General features: G+C 42.8%; 1 protein-coding gene and 1 long non-coding RNA gene across 2 annotated transcripts in view; one reads left to right on the plus strand and one right to left on the minus strand.

Annotated features, from left to right (window-relative positions):
- The window catches only part of LOC120978053 (BTB/POZ domain-containing protein KCTD12-like), a 474,732-nt gene that overhangs the window by 309,191 nt on the left and 148,286 nt on the right, over nt 1-17,255 (plus strand). The window lies entirely within an intron of this gene.
- On the minus strand, nt 3,930-14,052 carry LOC120978267. Its single transcript, XR_005774047.1, has 3 exons — nt 13,626-14,052; nt 9,758-9,766; nt 3,930-3,939 (listed from the first exon to the last, which is right to left on the minus strand). It is a non-coding gene; the product is annotated as an uncharacterized LOC120978267 (long non-coding RNA).

Below are 17,255 nucleotides of genomic sequence, written 5' to 3' on the forward strand. Positions count from 1 at the left end.
TCTACCATGGAGATTATATATAGTCCAACGAAGGTTGGCTGGGAGGTAAACCCCTCCAAATCTGATCCTCATAATGCTCTAGCCAGTCGCCCTCATTGAAATCTATTAAAAATCCATCAGCCTGGGATTTACATATTGATATATTAACTGATTCTTCCTACTAGTATCACATTAATATGTGGGGAATATTTTCCCCGCATATTGAATTGCTACAGTATAATAGAGATATTGAGGGAGTCTGGGGTGCCCAGTGGGCTATACCTGTATGCCTGCTATAAAATATAAAGAAATACACCAAACAGAGGATAACTTACTTACTTGGAACCTATGTAATCATAATATATGGAGGAACTTATTTGTTTTATCCTCTCATGAACATCAGAATCCTATTCTGTTCCTCCCTTTTAAGAACAGCTCAGCTGACCGGTCATGTGCTCAACAGTAGGGTCACGTGGGAGCGACTGACGTCAGACGGCACCCGGAAGTAGCGCTTAAAAGGTGAGGACGCCAGCAGCACTTTGCTGCTATATCTGCCTGACATCCTAGCCACCGCTGCTCATCTGGGGGACATCCACGCTTCCACTGAGAACGCCCCCTGATATCGGAGGACACTGAAGGCCTGCCCCATCATATCCTTTGGGCACGCAAGTATCGCTGACCATACCAGCACTCATGAGATATGGATTCATACTATGTGCTTTATGCACTGCTCAAAAAAATAAAGGGAACACTTAAACAACACAATGTAACTCCAAGTCAATCACACTTCTGTGAAATCAAACTGTCCACTTAGGAAGCAACACTGAGTGACAATCAATTTCACATGCTGTTGTGCAAATGGGATAGACAACCGGTGGAAATTATAGGCAATTAGCAAGACACCCCCAATAAAGGAGTGTTTCTGCAGGTGGTGATCACAGACCACTTCTCAGTTCCTATGCTTCTTGGCTGATGTTTTGGTCACTTTTGAATTCTGGCGGTGCTTTCACTCTAGCGGTAGCATGAGACGGAGTCTACAACCCACACAAGTGGCTCAGGTAGTGCAGCTTATCCAGGATGGCACATCAATGCGAGCTGTGGCAAGAAGGTTTGCGGTGTCTGTCAGCGTAGTGTCCAGAGCATGGAGGCGCTACCAGGAGACAGGCCAGTACATCAGGAGATGTGGAGGAGGCCGTAGGAGGGCAACAACCCAGCAGCAGGACCGCTACCTCCGCCTTTGTGCAAGGAGGAACAGGAGGAGTACTGCCAGAGCCCTGCAAAATGACCTCCAGCAGGCCACAAATGTGTATGTGTCTGCTCAAACGGTCAGAATCAGACTCCATGAGGGTGATATGAGGGCCCGACGTCCACAGGTGGGGGTTGTGCTTACAGCCCAACACCGTGCAGGACGTTTGGCATTTGCCAGAGAACACCAAGATTGGCAAATTCGCAACTGGCGCCCTGTGCTCTTCACAGATGAAAGCAGGTTCACACTGAGCACATGTGACAGACGTGACAGAGTCTGGAGACGCCGTGGAGAACGTTCTGCTGCCTGCAACATCCTCCAGCATGACCGGTTTGGCATTGGGTCAGTAATGGTGTGGGTGGCATTTCTTTGGAGGGCCGCACAGCTCTCCATGTGCTCGCCAGAGGTAGCCTGACTGCCATTAGGTACCGAGATGAGATCCTCAGACACCTTGTGAGACCATATGCTGGAGCGGTTGGCCCTGGGTTCCTCCTAATGCAAGACAATGCTAGACCTCATGTGGCTGGAGTGTGTCAGCAGTTCCTGCAAGACGAAGGCATTGATGCTATGGACTGGCCCGCCCGTTCCCCAGACCTGAATCCAATTGAGCACATCTGGGACATCATGTCTCGCTCTATCCACCAACGTCACGTTGCACCACAGACTGTCCAGGAGTTGGCAGATGCTTTAGTCCAGGTCTGGGAGGAGATCCCTCAGGAGACCGTCCGCCACCTCATCAGGAGCATGAACAGGCGTTGTAGGGAGGTCATACAGGCACGTGGAGGCCACACACACTACTGAGCCTCATTTTGACTTGTTTTAAGGACATTACATCAAAGTTGGATCAGCCTGTAGTGTGTTTTTCCACTTTAATTTTGAGTGTGACTCCAAATCCAGACCTCCATGGGTTGAAAAATTTGATTTCCAATTTATTTATTTTTGTGTGATTTTGTTGTCAGCACATTCAACTATGTAAAGAACAAAGTATTTCAGAAGAATATTTAATTAACTCAGATCTAGGATGTGTTATTTTTGTGTTCCCTTTATTTTTTTGATCAGTGTATATTGATAACACAAGCAATGATTGGCTAATGATTCATTAGTTGTATGGACATTTAGGCTCACTGGAGTAGCTATAACAATATATCAGTGTGTATTCCTGCTGTTCCATTTATATACTATGGGTGCTATCTAACTTGCTTAGCCCAATATAATACTGTGTGATATATGCATATATATATAAAAAACGGGTGAATAAGTGAGGCACCCCACGTTAACCAAGGCTCTGGATAGAAACTTGCACACTTTCTGGCTCTAGCTAAAGCACTAGTCAATGGGTCCAGTCATAGTCAGCTTTTATAATAGTGACTATGCCTCTATCTGATAAACATTAGCTTTTGCTTTACAGCTGTGACCTGTTGAGTCTAAAATATCAGCCATTTAGTAGTGTTATCAAGTAGTCATCACTTATATTAGTGATCATTTTGCTACTAGAAAAGAAGAAATTTGTATATACTGTATTTTGATGTGCGCAGGTGATTACCTTTGATGATAGATACTTCTTAGTCTTATATGTCCCGTGATGAGCCTGACACCAACCAGGCGAAACACGTAGGGGCGATATAGTACACTTCTATGGATACTTTATTCTAATGTTTCTATATTGTTTATTTATTTCCACTAACTGTATAGGGTGGTTTCTGTCACCGCACTTGGGATTTTGTATGTGTTTGTTATTTTTGGTACTTATATTAGTCCAGGTCCAAATATAGGGCTATATATTCCACATTGTTGGAATCCTTCCCGTGCTAGGGTCATCCCAGGGCTATTAGGAGGCACGAGACACGGGATCGCCCCTAGCGGGGCGGTTATTCCGTTTGCAGGCAGGGTGGCAGCAATAGCGCCAGCACTAGGGATATTGCCCCCATCCAAGGCCTAATAGATATCTGCCTACCTTCCTGCAAGAATTAGGCATTGGAAAAGCAACTTGACATCAGGTTTTGTTTTTCTTTTCGATTATTATTCTTTTCTATGATTATAAGGGTGTATTGGCTGTTAACATTATATTATTAAAGGTTATGTTTTAGAAAAGTGGTGCTTCTGTGAATCCTATTCCAATGACCACATTCTACTACAAATCCCTTGAACAGGGTTATGTTCAATCTGTGAGTGTGAGATACAAGTTCGAAATACAGCAATAATATTCTGGGTTTAAAAAAATACCCATTTTGGGCAATAAACTAAATTTTTAGCCTTTGCTGCATCTGTCAGTTTGAGATACATGTATTAGATACTGCTGTTCTGTACTGTTATTTAAAAAACACCTATTTTGGGCAAAAAAAACCTTGATTTTGCAGTCTTTGCTGCATCTGTCAGGGTATGATACAAGCTACAAATACTGCTAAAATATTCAGGGTTTAAAAAAACACCCATTTTTGGCAATACCCTATATCTGGGGCCTATGCCGCAATTGTTAGTGTGACATACAAGCTAGAAATACTGCAATAATATTTTGGGTTTAAAAAAAACCACCCATTTTGGGCAAAAAACTAAATTTACAGCCTTTGCTGCAACTCTCAGAGTAAGATACATGCGTTACATTCTGCTGTTCTATTATGTTAATAAAAAACACCCATTTTGGCCATATACAAAATTTGTGGCCTTGGCTGCATCTGTCAGTGTGAGATACAAGCTTGGAATACAGCAATAATATTCTGTTATTAAAAAAACACCCATTTTGGGCAATAAACTAAATTTTTTGCCTTTGCTGCATCTGTCAGTTTGAGATACATGTGTTAGATACTGCTGTTCTATTCTGTTATTTAAAAAACACCTATTTTGGGCAAAAAAAAATAGATTTTGCAGTCTTTGCTGCATTGGTCAGGATGAGATACAAGCTTGAAATACTGCTAAAATATTCAAGGTTTAAAAAAAACACCCATTTTTGGCAATACCTTATATCTGGGGCCTATGATGCATTTTTTTTGTGTGACATACAAGCTAGAATAGAAATACTGCAATAATATTTTGGGCTTAAAAAAAACACCCATTTTAGGCAAAAAACTAAATTTACAGCCTTTGCTGCATCTCTCAGAGTAAGATACATGCGTTAGATTCTGCTGTTCTATTCTGTTATTAAAAATCACCTATTTTGGACAAAAAACTTAATTTTCCAGTCTTTGATGCATATGTCAGTGTGAGATACAAGCTTAAAATACTGCCAAAATATTCAGGATTTTTAAAAAACAACCACCCAGTCTTTACCCCTGCCCTCCTTGTCAGTCTGCACACTTTCGAAAGCCACAGCAGTTGGCACCTGTGTTTTGTCATCATCCGAGACGTGCTGCGGTGGTCCGGGTGTTTTTTTTAAACTCTGAATATTATTGCAGTATTTCAAGCTTGTATCTCACACTGACAGATGCAGCCAAGGCCGCAAATTTACTATTTGGCCCAAAATGGGTGTTTTTTTTAATAACAGAATAGAATAGCAGTATCTAACAAGTGTATCTCACACTGACAGATGCAGCAAAGACTGCAAAATTAAAGATTTTGCCCAAAATGGGTGTTTTTTAAACAGAATATTATTGCAGTATTTCAAGCTTGTATCTTACACTGACAGATGTAGCCAAGGCCGCAAACTTAGTGTTTGGCCCAAAATGGGTGTTTTTTCTATAACAGAAAAGAACAGCAGCATCGAACGTATGTATCTCACACTGACAGATGCAGCAAAGGCTGCAAATTTAGTTTTTTGCCCAAAATGGGTGTGTTTTTAAAACCCAAAATATTATTGCAGTATCTCTAGCTTGTATGTCACACTAACAAATGCAGCATAGGCCCCAGATGTAGGGTATTGAAAAAAATTGGTATTTTTTTAAACCCTGAATATTATTGCAGTATTTCAAGCTTGTATCTCACACTGACAGATGCAGCCAAGGCCGCAAATTTTGTATTTGGCCCAAAATTTGTGTTTTTTTTAATAACAGAATATAACAGATGCATGTATCTCACACTGACAGATGCAGCAAAGGCTGCAAATTTAGTTTTTTTTTAAACCCCAAATATTATTTCAGTATTTTTAGCTTGCATGTCACACTAACAAATGCAGCATAGGCCCCAGATGTAGGGTATTGCCAAAAATTGTTGTACAAGCAGCACACAAACTCAAAGCCGCCATCCTCCTCCTGGTCCAGCATCTTCAGCCACGTCAACCACTGCTGTCCTCCTTGCCCCCTCTCAACCATCCGCCACTCCGTCTCTCGCCTTGAGCAGTTCCTGCTCATCTGCCCACAGTCAGGTGTCTGTCAAGGACATGTTTAAGCGTAAGAAGCCAATGTCACAAAGTCCCCCCCTTGCCCGGCGTCTGACAGCTGGCTTGTCTGAACTCTTAGCCCGCCAGCTATTACCATACAAGCTGGTGGAGTCTGAGGCATTCCAATAATTTGTAGCTATTGGGACACCCCAGTGGAAGGTACCCGGCCGAAATTTCTTTGCACAAAAGGCAATCCCCAACCTGTACTCGATTGTGCAAAAGGAAGTAATAGCATGTCTGGCACACAGTGTTGGGGCAAGGGTCCATCTGACCACTTATACCTGGTCTGCAAAGCATGGTCAGGGCAGGTATATCACCTACACTGTGCATTGGGTAAACCTGCTGACGGCTGCCAAGCATGGAATGCGTGGCTCTGCAGAGGAGTTGGTGACACCGCCACGACTTGCAGGCAGGCCTGCTGCCACCTCCTCTACTCCTCCTACTCCATCCTCTTCCATAACCTCCTCGGCTGAGTCTTCTTCTGCTGCTGCGTCTTGCTCCACATCAACGGCACCCCCCCCCAGCTCCCCAGGACTATTCCACATCCCGGATACGGCAGTGTCACGCCGTCTTGAGGTTGACTTGCCTGAAAGCAGAGAGTCACACCGGACCAGCACTCCTGTCCGCCCTGAACGCACAGGTGGATCAGTGGCTGACTCCGCACCAACTGGAGATCGGCAAAGTGGTGTGTGACAACGGAAGCAATTTGTTGGCGGCATTGAATTTGGGCATGTTGTCACATGTGTGTAATCTGATCATAGAACGCTTTGTGCATTAGTACCCAGGCTTACAGGATGTCCTGAAGAAGGCCAGGAAGGTGTGTGGCTATTTCAGGCGTTCCTACATGGCCATGGCGCACTTTTCAGATATCCAGCGGCGAAACAACATGCCAGTGAGGCGCTTGATTTGCGACAGCCCGACACGTTGGAATTCAACACTCCTAAAGTTCGACCGCCTGCTCCAACAAGAAAAAGCCGCTAACGAGTATTTGTATGACCGGGGTGCTAGGACAGCCTCTGCGGAGCTAGGAATTTCTTTGCCACGTTACTGGACGCTCATGCGCAATGCCTGTAGGCTCATGCTTCCTTTTGAGGAGGTGAAAAACCTAGTCAGTCACACCGAAGGCACCATCAGCGACCTCATCCCATTTGTTTTCTTCCTGGAGCGTGCCCTGCGAAGAGTGTTAGATCAGGCTGTAGATGAGCGTGAAGAGGAAGAGGAAGAGTTGTGGTCACCATCACCACCAGAAACAGCCTTGTCATCATCGCTTGCCGGACCTGCAGCAACGCTGGAAGAGGAGTATGAGGAAGAGGAGTCAGAGGAGGAATGTGGCTTTGAGGAGGAGGAAGACCAACCACAGCAGGCATCCCAGGGTGCTCGTTGTTGTCACCTATCTGGGACCCGTGGTGTTGTACGTGGCTGGGGGGAAGAACAGACCGTCAATGAAATCAGTGAGGACGAGGAACGGGAAATGAGTAGCTCGGCATCCAACCTTGTGCAAATGGGGTCTTTCATGCTGTCGTGCCTGTTGATTGATCCTCGTATAAAAAGGCTGAAGGAGAACGACCTGTACTGGGTGTCCACGCTACTAGACCCCCGGTATAAGCAGAAAGTGCCTGAAATGTTACAGAATTACCGCAAGTCGGAAAGGATGCAGCAGTTCCAAAATAAATTAAAAAGTATGCTTTACACAGCGTATAAGGGTGATGTCACAGCACAACGGGAATCTAACAGGGGAAGAGGTGAAAGTAATCCTCCTCCTCCCACGACCACGCTGGCAAGGACAGGACGCTTTACAGACATGTTGTTGATGGAGGACATGCAGAGCTTTTTAAGTCCTACGCATCGCCACAGCCCTTCGGGGGCCACCCTCAGAGAACGACTCGACCGACAGGGAGCAGACTACCTCGCCTTAACTGCAGATATCGACACTCTCAGGAGCGATGAACCCCTTGACTACTGGGTGTGCAGGCTTGACCTGTGGCCTGAGCTATCCCAATTTGCGATAGAACTTCTGGCCTGCCCCGCTTCAAGTGTCCTGTCAGAAAGGACTTTCAGTGCAGCAGGAGGTATTGTCACTAGATTACCTCACCTTTATTAAGATGAATGAGGGATGGATTCCGAAGGGACTGACAGTGGGCGATACATTCGACTAAAAAAGGCCTGATGAGATGAGCTGCCTTGGGCTAAAAATGGTCCACATGCTGCTATATTTTATCTCTTTATCCGCCACCAACTAGGGTTCAAGCCGCAATGTTTTAGTCACCTTTCTGCCTGGAAAACAAACATCAATTTTTCCGGCCGCTGCTACAGCAGCGGCTGCAGCAATACCTAATTTTTCAGGCATGTGTACATGCCTAATTTTTTGGGCCTCTGGTGCTGCACTGTGGCTTCAAAACCCCCCCCAAAAAAAGGTACATACATGTGTCAATTCCCCTTTGTGATCATTACCTTGTCGTGGTGAAGGGGCTTGCATATCACAATAAAGCGACCACCTCTATGAGTGTGTTGGCAATGGCAATGTTGGCACACCCCAGATGATAAGGTCGTTGCTTCATTGTGAACAGACCAAAAGCAATCGGCTGGATAATTTTGCATAGAAAAAACATAAATTTTCTTTGTGATCATCTAAGGTGATTATTAAAGCCTACTAGGCCAACAATGGGCCCACACTGCAGAATCATTGTTTTCTGGGTCACTTAACTGTCACTGAACTACCTCAGCAGGACCATAGGCTTTGTAAAACCCCCATCGCCTGCAATCTCCCAAACGTGCGCACGAGCACAGTCATAACTACAAACCGGATTCCAAAAAAGTTGGGACACTATACAAATCGTGAATAAAAACTGAATGCAATGATGTGGAGGTGCCAACTTCTAATATTTTATTCAGAATAGAACATAAATCACGGAAAAAAAGTATAAACTGAGAAAATGTACCATTTTAAGGGAAAAATATGTTGAATCAGAATTTCATGGTGTCAACAAATCCCCAAAAAGTTGGGACAAGGCCATTTTCACCACTGTGTGGCATCTCCCCTTCGTCTTACAACACTCAACAGACGTCTGGGGACCGAGGAGACCAGTTTCTCAAGTTTAGAAATAGGAATGCTCTCCCATTCTTGTCTAATACAGGCCTCTAACTGTTCAATCGTCTTGGGCCTTCTTTGTTGCACCTTCCTCTTTATGATGCGCCAAATGTTCTCTATAGGTGAAAGATCTGGACTGCAGACTGGCCATTTCAGTACCCGGATCCTTCTCCTACGCAGCCATGATGTTGTGATTGATGCAGAATGTGGTCTGGCATTATTTCGTTGAAAAATGCAGGGTCTTCCCTGAAAGAGATGAAGTCTGGATGGGAGCATATGTTGTTCTAGAACCTGAATATATTTTTCTGCATTGATGGTGCCTTTCCAGACATGCAAGCTGCCCATGCCACACGCACTCATGCAACCTCATACCATCAGAGATGCAGGCTTCTGAACTGAGCGTTGATAACAACTTGGGTTGTCCTTGTCCTCTCTGGTCCGGATGACATGGCGTCCCAGATTTCCAAAAAGAACTTCGAATCGTGACTCGTCTGACCACAGAACAGTCTTCCATTTTGCCACACTCCATTTTAAATGATCCCTGGCCCAGTGAAAACGCCTGAGCTTGTGGATCTTACTTAGAAATGGCTTCTTCTTTGCACTGTAGAGTTTGGATTGTGTTCACTGACAATGGTTTCTGGAAGTATTCCTGAGCCCATTCTGTGATTTCCTTTACAGTAGCATTCCTGTTTGTGGTGCAGTGTCGTTTAAGGGCCCGGAGATCCAGTATGGTTTTACGGCCTTGACCCTTACGCACAGAGATTGTTCCAGATTCTCTGAATCTTCGGATGATGTTATGCACAGTTGATGATGATAGATGCAAAGTCTTTGCAATTTTTCGCTGGGTAACACCTTTCTGATATTGCTCCACTATCTTTCTGCGCAACATTGTGGGAATTGGTGATCCTCTACCCATCTTGGCCAATTGACCTAATTAGTGTTAATTCGTCTTCCAGCTCTTCGTTATGCTCAAATGTACTTTTTCCAGCCTCTTATTCCTACTTGTCCCAACTTTTTGGGGATTTGTTGACACCGTGAAAATTGGAATCAACGTATTTTTCCTTTAAAATGATACATTTACTCGGATTAAACGTTTGATCTGTCATCTACGTTCTATTACAAATAAAATATTGACATTTGCCATCTCCACATCATTGCATTCAGTTTTTATTCACAATTTGTTTAGTGTCCCAACATTTTTGGAATCCGGTTTGTACACCAAGATTGACGCATAGAGGTATAAAATTTATGTCATGAGTGTGTCAACTATTGACAACTCTTTGCGGTTGTCTAAAATCTATTCCATACACGTCCCCTGATAGGGGACGTAACAGGGATTAAACTGATAAGAATAGAACAACATAACACACCACAACTATCTGGTGGCACATTAGATTGCACGCGCAGTGCCCCAAATTTGAAGTAGGAGGACCGACAAAGAATCTTTTTCCATCTCCCCGTTCCTAAAATCGATGCCATAAAAAGTTGTTCTATTGGATTTAGGTCTGGAGACTGGCTAGGCCACTCCAGAACCTTGAAAGGCTTCTTACGGAGCCACTCCTTAGTTATCCTGGCTGTGTGCTTCAGGTCATTGTCATGTTGGAAGACCCAGCCATGACCCATCTTCAATGTCTGACATAGGGCACAGATGTGGTGTGACTACAACCTCATGGAAAGTTTTGCAGAGTAGTATCTAGCCTCTTCACAGCAGCGTCTGCTCAAAGCTGCCCTGTAGTTTATTCTACACCATAAGTGATCCCTTGATGTCAGAAAACCCATAAAGAGCTTGCGCCAATTCCTTCTTAAAGCCCACAGGAAGATTTCATACTTGGCTTCTTCGTAATCCTCTTCCATTGTATTTGCTAGGTACCTGTGGAGTAAACATAGAGGTAAGTATGTTTTTTTCTGGCAGTAAGAAAATGATATAAAATTTTTGAACAGCATAAAAATACTAAGTTGTAAAAAATGTTTTATTGTCATTTTTAATTATAGTACATATAAATAAAAGGTAAATCAAATACAAGTCATAAAACCAAAAACCAAAAAAATATAAAGAAAAATGGGCAACACAAAGAGTAAATAGGCCGGAAAATCATCCTTCCTTCACAAAGTGCAAGAATACTAATTTTCCTGAAAAACACTTGGACTTTAATATCTTTTTACAGATTAACAAGAAAATCTTTATTACTATAAAGATAATTAAGATAAGGAAACATCCTTGTATCAACATATGAAATATGCCTGAAAACCATCCATTCCTTGAAACCAATTGAGTGGGTTAAGCCATGATAACCATTCAGGCCATCCAACATCAGGAGGGGTTTGATGCGCCTCCCGGTATCCTTCCTTTAATTTACTTGCCTGTTGCAAATCATGTGATACTTGAAACATTCCTTTTGGATCTATGTAATGGAAACAGGATGGTCCCACTACTTGACATAATCCTCCTTGCGCTGCAGTAAGATAATCTAGGACAACTGCATGCTGATTTTCAACAATGATTACATGTCTTAAATATATAGAATTTATTTCAATTGCATCAAACAAATAATCAGTCACGTTATCAAACAATTCTCCAATATCCTCAATCTGCTTGGCATTCTTTAGAACTCCAGTAGACATATAATATGTGCTCAAATATGGAAGATACATTCCCATCTTTTCCCAAGTAGAAGGTTCTGCATGAATCAATTTATTAGGATGGTTGAAAGAAGAAGGTCTGGCAGGGATAGTGGGTAATACCATAGTTTCAATATCTCGCTTTGCCAACATATGCCTGGGAATATGTTGATAAGAGAGATCATTTGTTTCCCATACCCAAGTTGCATGTTCCAGCCTAGCAGGTACCTCCTGCACCTCGTGGGAGCCATTTAAATACTCGGTTTCCACATACTATGTATATATTTTCTTTTAACCAAAATTGATGTTTTCGAATCATTGCATCAACTATAGAAACTATCATGGTAGTTTTTTCAAATATACACCAAGAGTTTGGATTATCTTCTAAAGTGACTGTAAAATAATACATAAAGGGACCACAACGTTTACTTGGGGTCCGTGTTCTTTTAGGGTCTATGCTCATTGATTCATTTCTATCACCTTTATAACCTTCTAGATCTTCTTCTGTTTCGCCATAGTTGGGCTCATAACCATCTAACATAGCACACTCACCCTTTTGCCCTAGTACAAAATAGCCTGTATAATTCCATCTGAAATCATGAATTTCCCTATTCAGATGGTACCGAAGTTTCTTAGTTTGTTCATTAACCTTAACATCTTCTCCAGCGAAACTTATCTTAATTTCCTCAATAGGAATTTCTCCTACTTCCAATATGCTGGCAGGTCTAGTTTTCCATCCATCATTGGTAACATCATATTCATACCAAGTTCCTATTTTCTCTGAAATGTTTACCTACCACCTGCTTGGATACTTTACCCATCCTGTAACTGGAAGTGAGACAGCTGTGTCTCCATGAGGAGATTCCAGACCCAATGGAATTAAATCTGAACATAGTAGATCCAATAATTCTGTCTCAGGGAGAGGATTAGCTACATACGGCATAGAAGTGGAAGAAACAGGTGAATGACTACATATCCAACACTCAGATAGGTCCTTCATTTGTGCAACAATCTTATGGTATTTAATTAATTTATTATCCCATCCCATGTTACCTTTTTCCTAGTTAGCGAAACAAAAGTAAAGAAAAATGCTTTTTATCAAATACTTTCCTAGATTCATATTTTAGCTTTTCACAAGCTTTTTGCAGTGTGAAGCGTGGATCCAAGTAGGTTTTCCGTCTAATTTCACAGAAGTTGGTGTAGTCAACTGGACTTGGAATGGTCCATCAAATCGAGGGTCTAAGGCCTTTCTTATATGCCTTTTGACTGTGACCCAATCTCCAGGAGTTAGTGCATGTGTTCCCTCCAATGAAGATGGATCTGGAATGGAACTAAAAACACGGTCATGAGTTTGCTGTAACCTCTTACACAAAGCTCCCACATATTGTGTCATATCTGAATGAAGTGCCTGAAGCTGCTGTGGAAAATACAGGCCTGTCTTTGGTGCTGTTCCAAACAATATCTCATATGGACTCAGCTTAGCTTTCCTATGTGGGGTCACTCTAACTGAATATAATGCTATAGGCAAACATTCAGTCCATGGCTTGCCAGTCTCTGCCATGGCTTTTTGAATTTTTGACTTCAAAGTCCCGTTTAAGCGTTCCACTTTGCCACTGCTCTGTGGTCTGTATGGAGTATGGAATGCTTGTTCTATGCCCAGAGCATGAAGTATTTCTTTGAATACTTTTGAAGTTAAATGAGTACCTCTATCACTTTCTATTACTTCAGGGATTCCGAATCTGCATACAACTTCAGACAATAATTTTTTAGCAACAGTTTTTGCATTTGCCTTTGCCGTGGGCCATGCTTCTGGCCATCCTGAAAAGAGATCAACACATACCAAGACATACTCATATGTGCCAACCCTGGGAAGTTGTATGAAATCAATCTGCAGTCTCTAAAACGGGTATAATGGCTTTGGGGTGCACCGTCGGGGCACCTTTAAAGTTCTCCCTATGTTATGGCAAGCACAGATCATACATCCTTGGACAAATTTTGCAGCGGCATTGTTGAACCCCGGCGCCACCCATCCTTGTGTTACCAAACTTACCATTGCTTCTTTAGACTGGTGGGTTGGGCCATGCGACAGTGCACAAATCATAACAAGAGTCAGTGTAAATGTTTACCGTCTGACCTTCAGCCATTATACATGCCTCAGCAAACTGAGCCGAGCATCCAGGTGGGAGCGATCCTTGTCTCACAACATCCTCCAAGGTAGTCACAGCATACCCTGTGTATGGTTTCCCATCAAGGTAATATCGTAAGCCATCTACGAAAAACTCAATATCAGCATTAGGTATAGGTGTTTCAGTTACATTATCAAGTTCCTTAGTTTCAGCTTTCATCAATTCAAGACAATCATGGTCAATATCAAAATTGGAAACCTCTTGGTTTGATTGATTAGTTTCTGGCAGCAAAGTTGCTGGGTTTAAAACAGTACACCTTTTAATTGTTATGTTTGGTGGAGTAAGCAGTGCAACTTCATATTTAGTTAATCTCATCATTGACAAATGACGAGTCTTTGCCTGAGATAATAATTCCTGCACAGCATGGGGGACATAGATTGTAAGAGCATGATCCAGAACAATATCTGCAATTTTTCCTGTTAGTAGTGCACAAGCTGCTACTGAGCGTATGCAGGACGGAGCCCCCCTTGCTACCACATCAAGATGCAATGAATAATAGCCTAAAGGTCGATGCTTTCCTCCATGTATCTGAGTCAGCACCCCTTTGGCATGTCCTGTGTTTTCATGACAAAATAAATTGAAGGCAAGGTTATAATTAGGTATTTCTAAACACGGTGCTGACACTATTGCTAGCTTTAACCCTTGAAATCCTTCAATTGCTTCCGCAGTGAGTACAAATAAATGGCCCTGATTACAAGCTGCTAGGACATCAAATAACGGCTGCATCAGGGATGATGCGGAGGGAATCCACTCTCGGACATAACTGACAAGTCCAACAAATGTTCTCAGTTCTCGAACAGTAGTGGGTTCCCTCAAGTGGGCAACAGCTTTTTTCCTTTCCGGGGTTATGTGTTTAGCTTGTTTAGAAACACAATGACCCAGGAACACTACTTTGCACTTGGCAATCTGCAATTTGTCTCTTGACACTCTGCATCCTTCAGTATGCAGAAATATCAAGAGAGAAAGTGTTTCCTGTAGACAAACTTCACTACTAACAGTACAGATGAGCAAATCATCAACATACTGAAGAAATAACGTGTCTTTGTCCATTGGATGCCAAGAAAGCAGTACTCGTGCCATGGTTTCAGAAAATTCAGAGGGAGACGTGGCACCCCCCTGAGGCAACCTTGTCAAGCAGTATTGTTTTCCATTGAAGGAGAATGCCAAAGGCAGCTGGCTTTCTTCCTCCACTGGAACAGAAAAGAATGCATTTGCCAAGTCTATTACAGTGAAGCAGCTGGAATTGGAAGGAATCTGATTAAGCATTGTATGTGGATTCGGTACAATAGGGGTGTTTATGATCATTAGTTTATTAATTTCTCTAAGATCATGAATCATCCTATATGCTTGGGGCTTTCCTGGTTCAGGCTTTTTTTTTATTGGGTAAAGAGGAGTATTATAAGGGGATCGGCATTCCCTTATGACTCCTACCTTGAGATATTCTCCTACCTGTACTGCTATTGCAGCAGTTTGGTCTTGACTCAAGGGATATTGTTTTATTTTAACAGGCATCACTCCTGGTTTTAACTTAATTTTTACTGGTTCTACCTGAAGTAGACCTACATAAGTTTTGCTTTTTACCCACAGCCCAGATGGTACCTTTGCAAGCATATCTTCTATTGCTTGTAACTGTGTAGGATTTTCCCTCTGCAACTCCCCTTCGGGTATTGGCAGGTTTACCACAGCAGCTAATGCAGTTAAAATAGGTTCCATAAAGGGGCCCTGTTACCGATACTCCCTTTTTCCCAAACCTTATGATTGCATTGACAGCATGCAGCACATCTGCTCCAAGTAGGTTCACAGGGCAGTTTTCAGACACTAGCAATTGCATGCATATGTCTGTTGTGTCATCTATTCGCACTGATTGAAACAGACAAAACCGCTACAAAAAGCACAAAGTTCTCCTGTCAATCCTACTCCTGTTACCTGATCAGGGCCTAAATATTCTGGCGATAGTTCATGAGCTTTAAGAATTGATCGTCTCGCCCCCGTGTCAACCACACAGTCAACATCTTTTCCGTCAGGTAATGTTCATTTTACAACTGCTTTTGGGCCTGGGAGAGGTAGTACATTTATTACAGTTGTTGGTTGTTCTGTAAGTTGGGGGCTGCCTATTTCCTAGTCCTCATAGTCCTGCTGGTCCACTGAAGCCAGCTGAATATGAGTGCTCATCTGTGGATTACTTTCATTACCTTCCTCCACAACCGAAACAAAGCCCCTTTCTACGATACTCTTCAGTATTTATCACTTGTCCTTTTCTCTGATCATATGTATTCCCTTTGTTACTTCCCATTTTCATCTGTCCTCCATCTCCATCTTTTCTTCCTCCCCCCTCTTGCAGCTGCAGCGGCTTACCGTATGCTGCTATAAACACAGGAATTGGCTGCATTGCAACTTGTTTTCTCTTCCTTTTTAACAGCTGTTCCTATGTCCTCTATGCTTCGAATCACTACTATTGATTTATCTAGTGATGTATGCATACACTCTGGTCTCACTTTCATTAATTCCGTCCTCAAATCCTCTCTTAGCCCATTAATGAAACATGTTCTAAGTATCCGAGCATCTCTACTATCTGGATCACTAACTTCAAAGTCCTGATCTTTAAGTATACCAGTAATTTGTGCATGATATTTATCAGCAGTTTCATCGCTTGCCTGATAAGCCTGTCCCTAATTTACTGTTTAAGTCTTTTGTGATGACTTCCAATCTTTTCAGGAACATTTTCCCTGATTTTTTTAATCTGGAATCTGCACCGTGTGGCACTGGTTCTATACCATCTACTCCACCTGGTACTTTCTTTATCTTTTCTACTAGAGTCATTACCGGATACATACCCATATCAGGGACAGCTATAGGACATTTAGGATTTAATGTTCCGCATGTTGAACACCCCATTTCATTATGAGGATGAGCAGTATTGCATTTACAGATCCAAGCTGTCATAGGGGAATGTTTAACTTCATCTGACTTTATAATCTGCCAGATTTTGCCTTTGCCCTCACGCGTAAGTCGCGTGACTAACCTTTGTGACGCAGAAGGTACAGGAGCCACGGGGGTTGACATACCTTGTGGGGAGCCTATTGCTTGATTCTCAATGTCTGGGGGATTTGGGGATCCACTCTCTCTCCAACAAACTTGTACAGATTCACCCCGGGGAGTGTCACACTTTCTACATCTACGTCCCCAATCCACTTTACAAAAGCCACAATGTTGGCATCTCCATTCATCCTCACTACCCTCCCTAAGCGGAGACTTTGGTGATGTTGGAGATGCCGGAGATGTCACAGGCGTCATCTGTGAAGTGTTATACGGGGGGGTGCCTGGAGATATGTCTGCTCTAACCTAGACATATCTGCATATTCCGTACTTAAACTGGATAACATGCTTCCTGAGTCTGGCAATTGGGGGTATATAGACTCTGGCTGACGTGGAGGGGACGTAGGGACTATTACTGAGGAGGTTGATGTATTTGATATAACAACAGGAGGTACATCTCCACTAGCTGCAACTCCTCGTTGTGTTGGAGCTGGGGCTTGTATGGTTACAGTTTTAACACACATAACCTCATCATCATCATCTTGAGTATTATATAAGGGATCATGATTGGTTGAAGTGTTCAACCAGGCTTTAACCTGCTTTTCATACCCATGTTTTTGAATCCATTCTTTTTCCTCTACCATAAACTTTCTCCAACGTTGGGCATCTAAGCAACCAACTTTTGGCATCCCAGCCTTCTTTAATATGGATGCAGCATTTTTGATAGCCCATTTTCCATTTTCTATCTCAACCAAAGACAATTATCTCTCTCAACTGGTTCAGGACCCGACT

The sequence above is a fragment of the Bufo bufo genome, chromosome 8 (assembly GCF_905171765.1).
Source record: "Bufo bufo chromosome 8, aBufBuf1.1, whole genome shotgun sequence".
NCBI lineage: Eukaryota > Metazoa > Chordata > Amphibia > Anura > Bufonidae > Bufo > Bufo bufo.